This window comes from Ictidomys tridecemlineatus, unplaced genomic scaffold (genome assembly GCF_052094955.1).
Source record: "Ictidomys tridecemlineatus isolate mIctTri1 unplaced genomic scaffold, mIctTri1.hap1 Scaffold_96, whole genome shotgun sequence".
NCBI classification, from domain to species: Eukaryota; Metazoa; Chordata; class Mammalia; order Rodentia; family Sciuridae; genus Ictidomys; species Ictidomys tridecemlineatus.
The window spans coordinates 567,406-582,946 of NW_027526172.1; the positions used below are offsets into that span (position 1 = coordinate 567,406).

General features: G+C 38.7%; 1 pseudogene across 1 annotated transcript in view; it reads left to right on the top strand.

Annotated features, from left to right (window-relative positions):
• Positions 1–15,541, top strand: part of LOC144374931 (neuronal acetylcholine receptor subunit alpha-7-like) — a 107,016-nt pseudogene that overhangs the window by 35,554 nt on the left and 55,921 nt on the right. The window contains exon 3 of the transcript XR_013434166.1: positions 12,499–12,543. The product of XR_013434166.1 is annotated as a neuronal acetylcholine receptor subunit alpha-7-like (transcript). The remainder of the gene's footprint in view (positions 1–12,498; positions 12,544–15,541) is intronic.

Below are 15,541 nucleotides of genomic sequence, written 5' to 3' on the forward strand. Positions count from 1 at the left end.
ACTTCTGTATGGGGTCCAATAATGTGGATTTGTTTTCCTATAGGAGTTGCACCATCTGACCCAGGGTCTAAAGCATGCTGAGCATGTACTCTACCACTGAACTATGCCCCTGCCCCTTACTGTATCACTGATTGCTTTAAACACCCATCTTTCCCTTTTTGTTATGTTTGTGTTGAAATATTTGGGAAAGAACAATCTTTCCTTTTGGTTGTTCATATCCTTCTTTATTAAGGAGTGCCAGGAATGCAGGATGACATGAAACCAGGAAATTTAAAGACAGTTAAACATTTTTTTTTTGTAGTAGGGATAGAAACTAGGGGTGCTTCACCACTGAGCTACAACCTAGCCTTTTTTATTTTATTTTGAGACAGGGTCTTGCTAAGTTGTTTAGGGCCTAGCCATTCTCCTGACTCATTTTTCTGAGTCAATGTGATTATAGGCATGTGCCTCTGTGCCAGGTGACGAAGACTCTTATTATCTTTTCCTGAGTTACATTTAGTGCTCTCACATCACCGTTATGAAATCCCTTTTTCCCCCAGTCTCATTTCTTACAGTTAAGTAATATGTTCCTATAGGTTATTGCTACTAGCTTTCTCTGTTTAGGTGAGTTTAGAGGCATCTGCAAACTTAGAAATTTCAGCCTTTGAGATAATTTGTTAACATATCAGTGTTGATTCTGGTAAAAATTCCTCATTTAGGCCCTTTACCACACTTAATGATTTTCAAATGTTAGACTGTATGACTTTGAGGTGGATTGTTAACAGTCTCTGCTATTTCATGTTTTCTGTAACTTTCATTGTCCGTACAAAGAAACCTAATGCCATATTCCATTCTTTTCACCTTTTAACTTATTTTTTTAAATAGTTTTTTTTAGTATTTATTTTTTAGTTATAGATGGACATAATATCTTTATTTTGTTTTTAAGTGGTGCTGAGGATTGAACCTAGTGCCTCACACATGCTAGGTGAGTGTTCTACCACTGAGCTACAGCCCCAACACCTTAACTTATTTTAAAAATCAGTTTATTCTGAAAGTTGAATACATCTTAAATTTAATGAAATATGAAATGAATATTTATTGAGGATAAACAATGTAAAAGAATTACACACACACACACACACACACACCTACACACACATAAATTGAAAAGGGTTTTTCTAAAATTGTTTTCAGAGTTTTGATTATGTCAAATTAATGTTTTATATTCCATTTTTTTTCTTTTAAATGTAGTGTTTATGCTTCCAGGATAATACCTGATAGTAAGTACTTTAATGAGGTGGTGTCAGTAACAAAATCTTTATTAATTTGAAAAATGCTTTTATTTTGACCTTACCCTTGGATGACAGGTTAGCTGGGCATAGATTTCAAAGTTGATTTCCATGATTACTTTATATAAATTGAAAATGTCACTTTGTTGTTTTCTGGATGCTATTATATTTTGCCATCTGCTCTCAGGGCAATTGTTATTCCCTTATAGATAAACTCTGACTCTGTGCTTTTAGGATATTCTTTTTCATAGGGCACAGTGACACACACCTGCCATTAGCTAGTCCCAGCTACTCAGAACGGTGTGAGGTGGGAGGATTCTGAGTTCAAGGCTAGCCCAGGCAATATAGCAAGATCTCTTTTCCAATAAATAAGTAAGTAAATAAATAAATATTTAATGTAGCATGATTTAGTTTTTTTAATGTAAACATTTTATTTTATTTTTGTGGTTTTGGAGATTGAACCCATGGACTTGTGCATGCAAGGCATGCACTCTACCAACTAAGTTATATCCCCAGCCTAACGTTTTATTTTAAAACTGTATTATATTTTGATAAAACTTACTCTTCAATGAGTAAATAGAAGATAATACACTGAGCTTTCACATACTCTACATTTAGTTTTGTCTGTTATTTTTATCTTACATTTATTAGAGTGTACATTTTGTTAAAATAAATGAATGAATACTGGCATATTTTTTTTTATGTCCCAGGCACTTATTGTGTCCTAGTTGTTATCTTCCCTCTTGACTTGGGCATCCCTGAGGCACTCTGCGTCTGCAATGCCCTGGCTCTGATTCATAGTGTTACTGATTAGGCTGAACCCTGTGGGCATGGTGCTAAGTGGGGCAAGGTAAAGTAACTTATGATCCTGTGTTAGACTTCTATCTCTGTTTCTAGTGGCCAGTGTCTCTGGGCTGTGTTCTCTAGTGGCATATAGCCTTTCTCCCACTTTAGGCAAGACAGAAATGCTATGGGGTGCTGGAGGGGGCACGATGCCTTTACCCAGCAAGGTTAAGGCTCTAATAAAGCCAAGACTATAGGCCTCTGTTATTGAGACTGCTCTGGGGCATCTGTTCACCATGAATACTCCTCCCTTCCTCTTGCTTCAACTGCAGATCCATCATAGGAGTTTCATGGGGTGCCTAGAGGTGAAACCCATGAAATTAGAGGGGCATCCAGAAGACTGGAGCCCTCAGAGTTTTCTACTTCTGTTAAAGTACACACTCAACAGCTGGAGAGTCATCACAATTAGCATGTAAGTATTATCACAGTTTTTTCTATAGCTCCAGGGGCTTCTGCCTCAAGTCAACAGGTGTTGGCTGTGCCTCTGAATTTGCTCTCTCTCTCCAATTTCAGCGTGACCCTGAAATCTCAGTCCTCCTGGTTCCAAGAAAACACTAATTTTTCAGTTTGTTCAGTTTTTGGTTGTAAGTATGGGAGTAGTTCATTCTAAGCTGGTACATGTTGAAGCTGAAAAGTGGTTGAGCTTTGACTAGTTTTTGGTTCACCTTTACCATTTAGAACCTCATACTACATTAATTTGAAGGTTTAATGGTTCAATTCTATAAACTTCTCAACCATTTTCTTCCCTAAATTTTTCCTTCTGTTGTTTTTCTATGCATATGAAATGTTTTCATTGTACCCTTTATGTCTTTAAAACATCATAGTTTCTGTTTATCATTCTGAGCTACATTTCAGATTATTTTATTGTGTCTGTTGTCAGCTTACTGATTATCATTTGTTTTTCCTTACTTGATATTTAACCTGTTCATTGGGTTTTTATTGCAGTTACTAAGTTATTTTTTTTATAATTTCATAGAGCTCATTTTTTTCAGATCTACTTTCCCCCATCTTCTTTTAGTGTATTTTGATATCTTTAATGTATTTCAGATGTTAATCTACTTATTCATTGTTACCCTCTCATATTTCCCTTGCCTGGATTTATGGAGATTTACTTCTGCTTATTCATTTTCTGTCTCTCGCTTATGAAGAAATTTCACCTACATTTCTCGTTTGAATTTTTAGGAGTTTACTCTGCTCACTTGGTTTGTTTCTCGTTCGTAGGGAAATTTTCACTTATATTTAACAGCAGGAGCACATAATCACAATTATAGTTTTCTGGGCAATTTTTTAAAATTTCATTTGGTTTGCTTATTTGTTACTACATTCTGGTTGCCTTAGGTTTTACTCATCTAGAACAAGATTTATGCTCTTCAATGACTTGCATAGTTCTCATATATTATATATTATTTATGTTTGAATTCTCCATCAGAAGAAAAACCATGCATTTTCAGGATTATTGTCCATCTTTGTTTCTCTGCTTTCAGCCCAGATGGAAACATACAAACTTCTTTGTTCTTCCAGAGGTCACTTCAGTATCCCCCTGCTGCCTGGGTGGGGGCTGTTGCCCTCACCTTACCTGCACCTGTGCAGTCAGCTTGTCCTCAGGACAGTGGGCACTGGCCAAACTTGCTGTCTGAATATGCGTGGCCACAGCTCTCCCTGCCTCTGCAGCTCTTCCTTAGTCATCTCGTGCACTTATGTTTATCTTGATTTCCCCTTGAATCTTGTTTTTTGAGGTTTTCTGTTGCTTTCTTGTGAACTTTGATTTGCATTTTAAAAGTCATTTGACTTCATCCAGCATTTGCAGTTCTGTTAATAGAGCAGTATTCAGGTGAAGGAGTCTACTGTTTTGTGTGTTAATCCCAGAGGACTTAACTAGTGTGCTCTCCACCCACTCTAGTTGTGTCATCTTTGTTTTACCTCCATCTCCAGCCTTTTGTCTCATCAACATAATCTATTTGTGATAGTCCTCTGCACAAATTGCGATTACCTCATGCCTTGCCTTCTTGCCAGTAAATCAATTTCTAACTGTGTCTGTTTTGTTTCTTTCTGTTTCTGATTTATTAACTATGTAATAATGTCATTTGGTTTCTCAGTTTATTTAACTCTGCAGTCTTCCTTCATATTCCACTGTCATTTTGTTATCTCTTTTTGAAATTATGTTTAATTTGAACCAAAGTTTATTAAATGACATGGAACAAAGAACTCCTAAGAAGCATGCCTATCTTGTCTGGGTTTTTCCAGGCTATACATGGTATATTGTTGTGCCTGCTGCATGCCTGTTTGCTTCCTTTTAAATATTATTTATTTACAAATACACTTATTTAATTCTTCATTTTTTATTCATAATCATACCATGATCATTAGCAGTCATTCCAATTTTTTAAAAAAATTTTCTCAGGCCTTGTGTGTTTCTTCATTAATTTTTGTTTTCAGTGTTATAATAGGAGTAAATTAATTTACATGTCCTTATTTCCTTATTTGGGATCCTTATTTATTTTTTCTTAGTTTATTAAACAAATGAATCTATATTATTTTTAAAAATTATTATAAATGTTCAAGTAAAATACACCAAATTATACTATGTTCATGTACACCACAATGAATCTGACTTTTATGTGTCATTACAATGGCCTAATAAAATAAAAAATGGTAGTGGTGGGGACCAATAGAGTAAAGGAAGGGGATGAGGGGAAGGAAGGAGATTAGGGAAAGAGGATGTACTGGGAAATGAGGTTGTTCAAATTATATTATGTGCATGTACATATATATCACAGTGGGCCTCGCTATTCATAATTATAATGTACCAATAAAACCGTTAAAAAACATCAGGAAAAAGTTACCACTTCTAAATCCAATTTCCAGGGGGAGGAGGAAGGATACAGAAATGTTGGTCAATGAGTATAAGTTGTCATTAGGAGCAAGCAGTTTGGGTGGGGTGGGGTGACTATGGATACTAATAATGCACTGTACATTTAAAAAAGTTGGAAAAAAGGTTTTTTTGTTTGTTTGTTTTTTTGTTATTGTTGTTTTATTTTTGTTTTTGGTACCAGGGATTGGACCCGGGTGCATTTTACCACTAAGCCCACATCCCCAGCCCTTTTTTATATTTTATTTAGAGACAGGGTCCCACTGAATTTCTTAGGGCCTCACTAAACTGCTGAGGCTTGATTTGAACTTGTGATCCTCCTGCCTTAGCCTCCTGAGCCATTTGGGATTACAGGCTTGGGCCACAATGTCAGCCAGAAGAAATGTTTTTGATGTTTTTGCCATAAAGAAGTGGTAAATGAGGGACATAGAAATGTTTCACCTGATTTAAACTGCACCATGTATACATGTATTGAAATATCACGTGATATCCCATGAATATGTATAATTTTATGTGTCAGTCATAAAACAAGTTTAAATTTAAAAAAATATTAGACAAATGAGTCCTGCTTCTAACTTCTGTTCATGTATCTTGTCCCTTCCCATCTGTCCTTTGAGCCCATTTTCTTCTGGTTTCACACCAGGACCTTTGTTGTGATCACTATGTCTCTAGGTCAGTTCTTTGATGGGACATATCATAATTAGGTTTCTAACAGAATTTGTTGGAAGAGCCTGATACTGAGCTACCCAAATCTGTCCCTAAAGCTTTTGTGGGAAGTATGACTCAGTGCAGTTGTTTGCTTTCAGTCCTGTCAGATAGAACTTGTTATGGGCGCCATGTTTGTTGTAGATGGTGCAGGAGATACCTGCAAACTGATCTAGTCCAGATGATGGCTTAAGCACAGAGGGGAGTTGATTGTTTTTATCCAGGGCTACTTCAGATGAAGCTTGATTCCTGGTCCCCACCATGTGCCTGGAGCTGATTCTCTCCCTGTGTGTCTTGCCTCCATTGTGTTGTCTTCCTGTCACCTCTGCTCCCTAGCTTTGCTAACTGGGGAGGTGTTTCCATCGCTGTTAGTTTCTGCTCTCTGGATCCTCTCCCAGGCTTCATTCCTCCAGATTTGGAACCTGTGGAGGAGGCAAGGGAGCCCTTCCTCTTCAGAAGGAAGCTCTTAGTAGCAGTTAAAAGTATCTGCTTTTAACTCTTCCTCATTTCCTGAGAAGGGTGGGCAGCTCTCTGGAAATGGGCTTCACTCTACAGGATCTAAATGGATGCGAGGTAAGGGGACAATTCCCTAGGAGAGCCTTCCTATCCGTGCACGCACAGGCAGCTGGCGTATCTTAGCGATACATCTTTTTCCTTCAATTTGACATTGAACATTGGGATTCACAGGGGAAGGAAAAATCAGTTGGTATTGCTGGGATCAAGGACCTAACCTCAGAGACACACCTGCCCCAATGTATCTGGCATTTATTCTTCCCAGAAGAGTCATTCAGCCTAATTGGCCAGTTCTTCAGTTTGTTTTTATGTGTCTGTTTTGGGATTATGTCAGTAAGGAATTACACACCGATATGTTGGGAGTGGGAGGGAAGAAAACTTGTGTTATACTTGGGTCTGATTTCTAAAAATCCCTTAAGCCTTTCTGTTTGCATTGTTCCCAAAGAGTTTTTCTAGAGCTATGCAGAATTAACTTTGATAGTTAAAAATAGAATCAAAAAATTAAAATCATTCTGGGGGCAGAAGTTTCCCAAGGATTGCAGTCTCTGTCTCAGTGAGGTTAAATAAGGAAATTGAATCATGGAAAAGCTCAGGGGCCTCCCCATGTTCATCCAGTCAGAGAGTGGCAAAGCCCAGGTCTGACTGTGATATCTAGACTTTTTACATTGCACTCGAAGACACATACCCTGAGTAGCCTCAAAGTAAGTGCAGGGAGGGAGATGTGATCTGTACTCTGCCAAGGCCAGGCCTGAGGTAAGAGAACCAGGGTGTCAGGAATGCCAATATCTATGCCAGTGACTCTGAAACTTCTAGATTTCAGGACTCCTTTACTTTCTTAAAGATTATTGAGGATGCCCCAAATTTTGCATACATCTATCAATATTTAACAAGTCAGAAATTAAAACTAAGAAAACTTTTTGCAGTTTATCCATTTAAAAAGACAATAAACTCATTACATGCTAACAGGAAAAGAATTTTATGAAAAAGACACTATATTTTCCCAACATAACACATTTACATGAAGGGGAAATTGTTTTAGTAGTTTGCAAATCTCCTTAATGCCTTACTTAATAGAAGGTAGCTAGACTTTCTTATTTGCTTTTACTGATGATCTACTATGTTCTGTTGGCTGTGCAGAACTCCAAGCAATGCTCATGAGGAAGGAGTGAGAAAGAAGGAAATAATTTCCTATGAGAAAACAAACAAACTAACTAACTTACTTTCTCTCTCTCTCTCTCTCTCTCTCTCTCTCTCTCTCTCTCTCTCTCTCCGATTTTCTCTCTCTCTCTGAATTTCTCTCTCTTTCTTTCTTTCTTTCTTTTTTTTTTTTTTGCATTCTGGATCAAACCCAGACCTCATGCATGCTAAGCATGCCCTCCACCACAGAACTACATCCCGAGTCTCATTGAGAAAAGTTTTGAGTCACTGATCTAAAACAACAGTTCTGCCCTCATCTCAGAAACCCAGGGGTTCCCAGCCTGTGCTTTGAGAACTTCTGCTCTGTACAAATACCAAAGAAAACTTTTTTTCCATTATCATAATCAAAGTGCCCATGGTTATGGCATAAATGTCAGGATGAAATCGTGGTTAAGAACATAATCATTCAGCTAGAAGAATAAGAGGTTGGATCTCAGCTTTTACTTTTGAATATAAAAGCCAGGAGTTTATTTTGTTTTGTTCCACAATTGATTATTTAAGCATTCCCTTTTCCCTTCGATTATAAAGGTAATATATACTTACAACAAAGGATTCAAACAGAACAGAGGCAAATAAAATTAGTAATTCTCATTATTAAATGAGAAAAAACAATTCTTTTAGCTTTGCTGAATTGCCACTAGGCCAAAGTGAGTTACACAGTGTGCACATGCGTGTCCATATATGTATGACATTTACAAGAATAAAAACTCTGTTTAAAGGTTAGCCGTGCCCTGTTCAGGTATCATAGAAATTCTGTTTAGTAAAGTGCTTGTTCATCTTTTGCCCATTTTTTTCTGTTGGATTATCTGCCTTTATTCTTATTGATTTGTAGGAGTTTATTTCTTACTCTATCAGTCTTTTGTCAGACTTAATATGTTGCTGACACAGAAAAAAATCATAGACTCTCAGTTTATTATTCTGTAAAACTAGGATAAAATATGGTTGGTGTAAAGATTAAATTGGATAAAAGCCATCCTTGTTATAAACTATACAGTGCTACAAAAATGTGAATTTATATCATCCAGTGGTCTTCCCTGCAAGCAAGAATTTAGACATGGTTAGATCCAGTGTTACGTATTTTGTTTTGTTTTGTTTTCCTCAGCATCTACTCAAAAGCAAAGAAAGCAGTGAAATAATGTTGAATAATTCTTTCATAACTTCCAAAAGAATAGCTGCTGTAAGAATGCAAGATAGCACATTACACATCATCAGAACAGTTGTACTTAAATAAGATACAAAATTATTCAGAAACATTGATTTTTTTTAAAAAAAATGTGTTCATATAAATCAAAGTGTGCTCTTCAGTGAAGTGCTCAAATTAAAAAAGAGGGAGGAGAGTCAGGCCACTTGACTCTGGGGTACGGTGCCACACTGACCTTCTTTGCTTCCATGATAGGCTTCTCCTGAGTCCTCAAGGCAGACAGGAGCATGTTCTTCAGGGAGATCCATGGGCAAGCAGCTGCACAGGGACAGCTGCTAATGCCGAGTGACATTTCATGGATTGAATGGTGTTACCCTAATACCACTGGCTATAGGAGGCACATAGAGCAGCTGTTAATATTCTCATTTCCAAGGAGAGAAGATTGAAGCACAAAGACTACAAGTGCCTACTGGCTGGGTAACTGAGATTAGACCCAGAGATCCTTCTGCCCACATGGTCTGTGACTCTTCATTGCTGTCCTGCTCAGTGTGGACAGGGCAGTAATAGCCAGATGGTTGATCTGGAATTACTGAAAACAATTTTAAGAGTGCTATGGTCTGAATATTTGTGCCCTCCCCATTCATATGTTGAAATCCTAAGCCACAAGATGATATTGGGTGTGGGCTCCTTGGGAAGTAGTTCAGTCCTGAGAATGGCTCCCTCACAGATTGGACTAGTCCTCTCATAAAAGAGATTCCAGAAAGTCGATTTCACCCCTTTCACCATGTAAAGACACAGGCAGAAGACCACCACTTATGAACCATGAAGCAGGCCCTCACCAGACAGCAGAATTCAATTATACCAGCACCTTGATCTCAGACTTCCATTCTCCAAACTGATAAATAAATTCCTGTTGTTTATAAGCCTCTCAGTTTATATTGTTTTTAAAACATCCTAAACAGGCTAAGACACAGAAACTGCACTGCTTGCTAATTACCAGCCCTGGGGTACCTGTGGGATGCTGTTTTCCACCTGAATAGAGCCTTGGCAAGCTCCCCCATTTTATCTTCCAGGAGCTCAGGAACAATGTTCAATTACCACATTACATATCAGGCCAGCATATTGCCTGAAACAGGAAGTGGTTCATAACATTTGTTGAATGAATGAATGAGCAAACGAATGAATGAAGGAAAACTTGGCTGGACCACAGAGAAAAGGCTTGTGCACTGAGTAAGGGATTTTTGACTTGATCCTTTGTTCAGTGAAGTTGAAAGAGGGTGAACGGATTATGTTTGTGTTCAGAAAGCCCCATGTGGATGTGAGCAGAGGACAAATGTGAGTGTGTACATATGTGTGTATCCATGAGTCAGCATATTGCAGGTGGGAGAAAGTGTGAGACCTTGTCACCCTATGGGTGCGGCCCTGAGCCAGTGAGAGGAGGAAGGAGATGCATTTGGAGAGTGGAGCCCTGCGACTACAACGGGCTTCCTTTGGAGCCTCAGCAGAGGACCCCCCTTGGCATTGCTGTACTGTCAGGTGGTGGCTGGCTGCTGCTTGTTGTTGATTACAGATTGAAATGCTATACTTCGGTCCCATGCTGCCACACAGCACAGAAATCCAGTGTCACTCTAATGAGGTTTCCGTTTGGATGCTGGAAAGAAAAAAGCCTTTTAATTAGGTTGGTAGTAATTGAGCTCCCAAACCGCAGAAGCCTTTCTCTCAGGAGAGGAAGACACAAATGCAATTAAAAGAAGAAAAGGCACCTAAATGTGGAACCTTGCTAATTCTAAGTCCATTAAAAACAACAGCTGCTTAATAAGTTGAGGCAGCAGATTCATGTCCTGAAGAGCTTAAGGAATAGGAGACCGAACTGGAACTGAGCACGTGTACAGTTTTAACATATGGCTCCTCGTGTGGAACACGGAGAACTGTGAGCTCTACAACTTTTTACCATGAAAATATATTGGCTTGTGTTGTTTTGGAAAAGGAAATGTCTTTCCTCTGTTACAGAACTGTCAGTTTCTCCTAAGCATATCCCCTGTCCTGGAACCCTCTGAGATATAGTCCACTGGGAGCAGTATCCTCTCTGTGGTATCTGCCCAACCCCACCCGTCTCACCCTCAAAGGCACTCAGCAGGTGAGCAGCAGGGCACAGGGGCATGGATATGTTAGAGTGTCCCTGCCAACTTCTTACCTGTATACCACATTTTTATTTTAATAAGAAGCAGCATTCAATTCTCATTTGCATCCCTGCCTGCAGACTACACCCTGACAGATGCTAGGTGCTTTCAATCATTGGGCCTGTTTTTGGTGACTTCGCATTAGTGAACCAGGACAAGTAATTCGTATTACAGGGGAACTTGAGGTCTTAGCTTCCAGCCAAGTCTTCACGCTAACATTAATAAATACTTTCCCTGGAGAGGGTGTTAGTTGCTAATATACGGAATCCTTTAGGTTGCAGTTGAGAGGATTCAATACTAAAACGACAACATTCTAATATAACTATTGTATAAAAGTTGCTCAGTTGCCTCTTTGTGAATTGTTTTTTGCTAGACCCTGCTGGACTTGGCCAGTGATAAAGTACTGCTTGCATCCCAATTGTAAAGGGCAAGTTTGACTAGACTCTTCTTTACATGGTATGTTAGTTCACTTTCCATCACTGTAATAATACCTGAAGTAATCATCCTACAAAAAGAAAAGGTTTATTTTGGTCCATTGTTTTGGAAGTTTCTGTCTGTGATTGGTTGGCCTCTCCCTTTGGGACTGTAGCAAGACAGCTCATTGTGGCAGGAGCATGTGGTAGAGCAGACATGCTCAAGAGCTGCCAGGAATGAAAGAGAGGAAGAGGAAGGGGCTGGAGTCCCACTGTCTGTCTCCTTCAAGAGCAATCCCCTAATGACCTAAAGACTATCTACTAGGCCCCATCTCTTTTTATTTAATTTTTTTTTAGTTGTAGATGGACACAATAACATTATTTTTTTAATTTAATTTATTTATGTGGCACTGAGAATAGAACCCAGTGCCTCACACATGCTAGGCAACTGCTCTAACACTGATCCACAACCACAGCCCCTAGGTCCCCACCTCTTAAAAGCTCTAGTACCTTCCATAGCTCTAGGCCTTTGAGGGATACTTATGATCCAAACTGTAGTAGATGCTTGGTGTTTGAACAACGTTGATACACTGTGCTGGGCTCAGTGGCTGATGCACAAACTTGATACCTTGCTGGATCCCCATGCAGAAAGGTATCTTGGAAATGCAGAAAAATGGGTCCTGGAGTCAGACATATCCCAGTGTGAGTGTATTCTTTGTAAAGTTGCCTTACTTTTCTAACCCTTAGTTTACTCAGTTGTGTAGGATTTATTTTGCAGATGTATGGCAGGGACCTGACATGTTGATTGGCCAGGTAGAGAATATTAGAAGACCCAGACCCACAGGGATGTGGCAGAGCTATAGGCTACAGCATTCTCAACATAGGGTGGGGCTGCTTGACATGGGGCCATGCTTTTTTGGGAGGGAAGCATTGAATATTTATATTTGTTTAAAAGTACATAAATCTAGCAATAAAACTGCCTTTAAAAATTAAAATTTGCACCCAATTTTTAAAGTATGTAAATTATAAATAAGATAAATAGCACAGTCCTTAGCAGACATCATTTCTGGATGGTAGGGCTGCCCAATTTTAATTTCCTTCTTTATACTCTGCCATCCTTTGTAAGTGCTCTATAATAAATGTGTATTACTTCAGAATGAATAGAAAAGCTTAACTCTGGGGAAATGCTGCTGGCATAGATTTGGAAGTGCTTGGTGCATTCTAATTTGCACATACAACAATGATCCCAATAGTCAAATTTCTACATGAATAATTGTATCATTCCTTCTTTTGTAAAGTACATAAGCTGTATTTATGCTGCTTTTTTTTCTTTTTTCTTCTTTCTTTCTTTCTTGTTTTTCTTTTTTAGGATGAGAAGAACCAAGTTTTAACCACCAATATTTGGCTGCAAATGGTAAGTTAAGACAGTGGCATCCTTGCTTCTGTGTCTGCCTATTTATGCTTCTGGGATGCATGTGCTTGATCAGCAGGGAAGGCAGAGGTTCTGTGAGGAAAAGCCCAGGCTGTCACCCCTGACTCTACACCTGCCAACAACGAATGCTGGAGGTGTCATGCTGCAGACTATAAATTTCTGGCTTAGAGAGTCCTTTAGGTTGGCATTGAATATTCAATACTGAATATCAGCAGGGCTTGATGTGTGCTTCTATTGTACTACTGGGTGATCTGGGGACATTTCAAAACCACTTCAGGCAAGAAAAATAATAAGATGCAGGGCAGCATTTAGATGGTCCCAACCTGTGCTGTAGCCGCTCCCTAGTGCTCTGCAGCACCTGCATGTCTTCTGTACCCTCAAGAGATGCATGTTTGACTCAGTCTGAGAGTTTCTGTGCTATAAGTCTTCACATTTCATGCTGTAGTGACTTCTGCAAAAACCTCTAAAGATTATATAGATTGAGCATCCCTAATCTAAAATCGATAGTCTGAAATGCTATGAAATCTGAAACATTTTGCACATGACATTCAAACTCTTTCAGATTTCGGATTTTAAGTTTTTAGGTTTTTCAGTTAGAGATCTTCAACCAGCAAAATCTACACGAATATACCAAAATTCAAAAAAAAAAAAACTTCAAAATCTGAAATAGTTCCCAAGTATTTTGGATAAGGGATACTCAATTTGTTTTATATTCCTGGATTTTTAACTTGATATCTGTGATGCTAATCTAAATTCAATTAATTACAGGTGATATTGTGCCATCAAGTTGTAAATATTGAAATTCAAACATAAAACTGTTAGTCTTTATTTCACATGGAATCTTAATATCATCATCATAATAATTAACTCTGTGTCCATATCATTTCCTTAAAAAACAATATAAGCAAACCCTTCTTTTTGCTGTTTAATGTTTTACATATCCTCTTTTTCTCCTTGCATCTGCATTTCTGTTATGCTTTTCATGCAGGGTTTTATAAATAATGCAAAATAATTTTGTATTTGAAAGACTTTTATTAATCACTATAACTCATTTTTTTCTCAAATGTAAATGTTTACATAGAAATATTCCTTCAGACCATAAGTGTTTAAAAAGTTCTTCAGATTTGACTTAATATTGCTATTATTATTGGCACATTTTTATTGGTATAAATTTTAATACATAATAATACTTTTTATATTGGAAATTCATGTCTGTGTCAAGATGGAGGTTTGTTTTAAATTAATTTATGTATCCACAGGTGATTCTGTTATTTCTAGACACAAGAGAACAGAACAATACAGTTGTCATCATGAGTTCTTTAACTTAGTTTGTTAATAGATGCAGCAGCATCTTGAGTTGGTAATGAAAGACTTTTGTTAAAAAAATATTATTCAATTCTTTGAACTTCTTCCAGATTTTATGCACAAAATAACATTGTTTCCATCAAATGCATCAGTTGGCAACTTAATTAGTTTCTTCTTCATTTTTATTGAAAGCAAAAAATAAAAGGATTACCCCCTCACCTTTTAAATTATTTGTCACTCAGTTTTTTAAGGTAATTCATACACAGAGACAACTGCAGGCTGATCTTTATTGGTTCTTTGTATAGTCTCCCAAGATGAGTTAAGTGAAGAATGCCTTTCTTTGTAAAGTGGAGTGGGGAGGAGAAGTAAAAATGAGGGCCTGTGGTATTCCCAGGTGAGTCTGTGGGAATGCCATGCAGAGCTGAGAGAGAGAAAACAGATCTGCTTAAATCCATTTGCTAAGTGTCCCAGAGGTTCACTAAGCTATGCATGAGACCCCTTGCAGAACCTGCCCATAATGAGTAGGGTGGAGTCTAGGAGTTTTCTCCTGCAGCATTTAAAGCAGTATGTATGCTTCAGTAGGTAGATCCCATCCCTTTTCTTGTGCCCACCTATTCTAGCTTCCTTCCTTTTCCCTGGGATGCATGATTTGTTCCGCCCTGGAAGGCTAGCCCTGCCTCCAGTGGACATGCCCCATCCTCTGGCACCCGCTGAGAGCATCCCTTTAACAGTTGTCCCCACTACCTTTCTCTTCATACGTGTATCTGTGGGGCATTCACATTCATGCCTCTTTCCACAGTCACCCTTGTCTGGGTAGGGTAGATGGCAGTCCCATTATCCATCTGCACAACTCAAAAACCTCAGTGTCACCTTTAACTCTTGTCTTTCACATCTCACATCTGTTTCATTAGCAAATTCTGACATCTCAACATTTTAAACAGATCCAAGATCTAACCACTTCACATCTGGTCTAAACTGGCATCTTGTCTCATCTCCCGTAGTGTGGAGTCTCCAGGCCAGTCTTCTGTGCAGTGCTTGCCTCCTCTAATGATGTCTGTTCTCAACATAGCAGGCTGTGTGATCCTTTAAGATACAATGAAGGTTAGTCACATGCCTCTCAGGCTCATCTCTTCAGGGTGTCCTGCCTCCCTGTGGAAATTAAGAGCTAAAGTGCCTTGAAGTCAACTTTGATCACCCCCTGCTTAGACCATCCTTCCTTTCCCATCTTCTCTGTCTTCTTTCCTAGCAGTGTTTCCTGCCCTCTTGATGTAAGTAATGCAAACATTATCCAAATACATGTCCACCTCCGGGCCTTTGCATTTACTGCTGTCTCTGCCTGGAAGGTTCTTAAGAACCTGTTGATTTGCTTGATAACTTCTTATTGGTCTCTTCCTAAACAATTGTTTCAGTATGTCTTCCCTGAGCTCCTGTGTATTGCCCCAAACACTCCCTGCTACTTCCAGCCTACACTGTCCCCACTCTTTTGCAGTGCTAGGGGTTGAACCACAGGACCTTCACATGCTAGGCTAGTGCTCTACCACCTATCTACATACCAGCCCCCACTGTATTCCCTTTACATTGCTTCAATTTTTCTTCCAAAGCACTTCTTACCATCATACATATTTTGTATTCACTGGTGTTTGTTCCTAACCTCCAAAAGTTCCTTGCCTTGCCT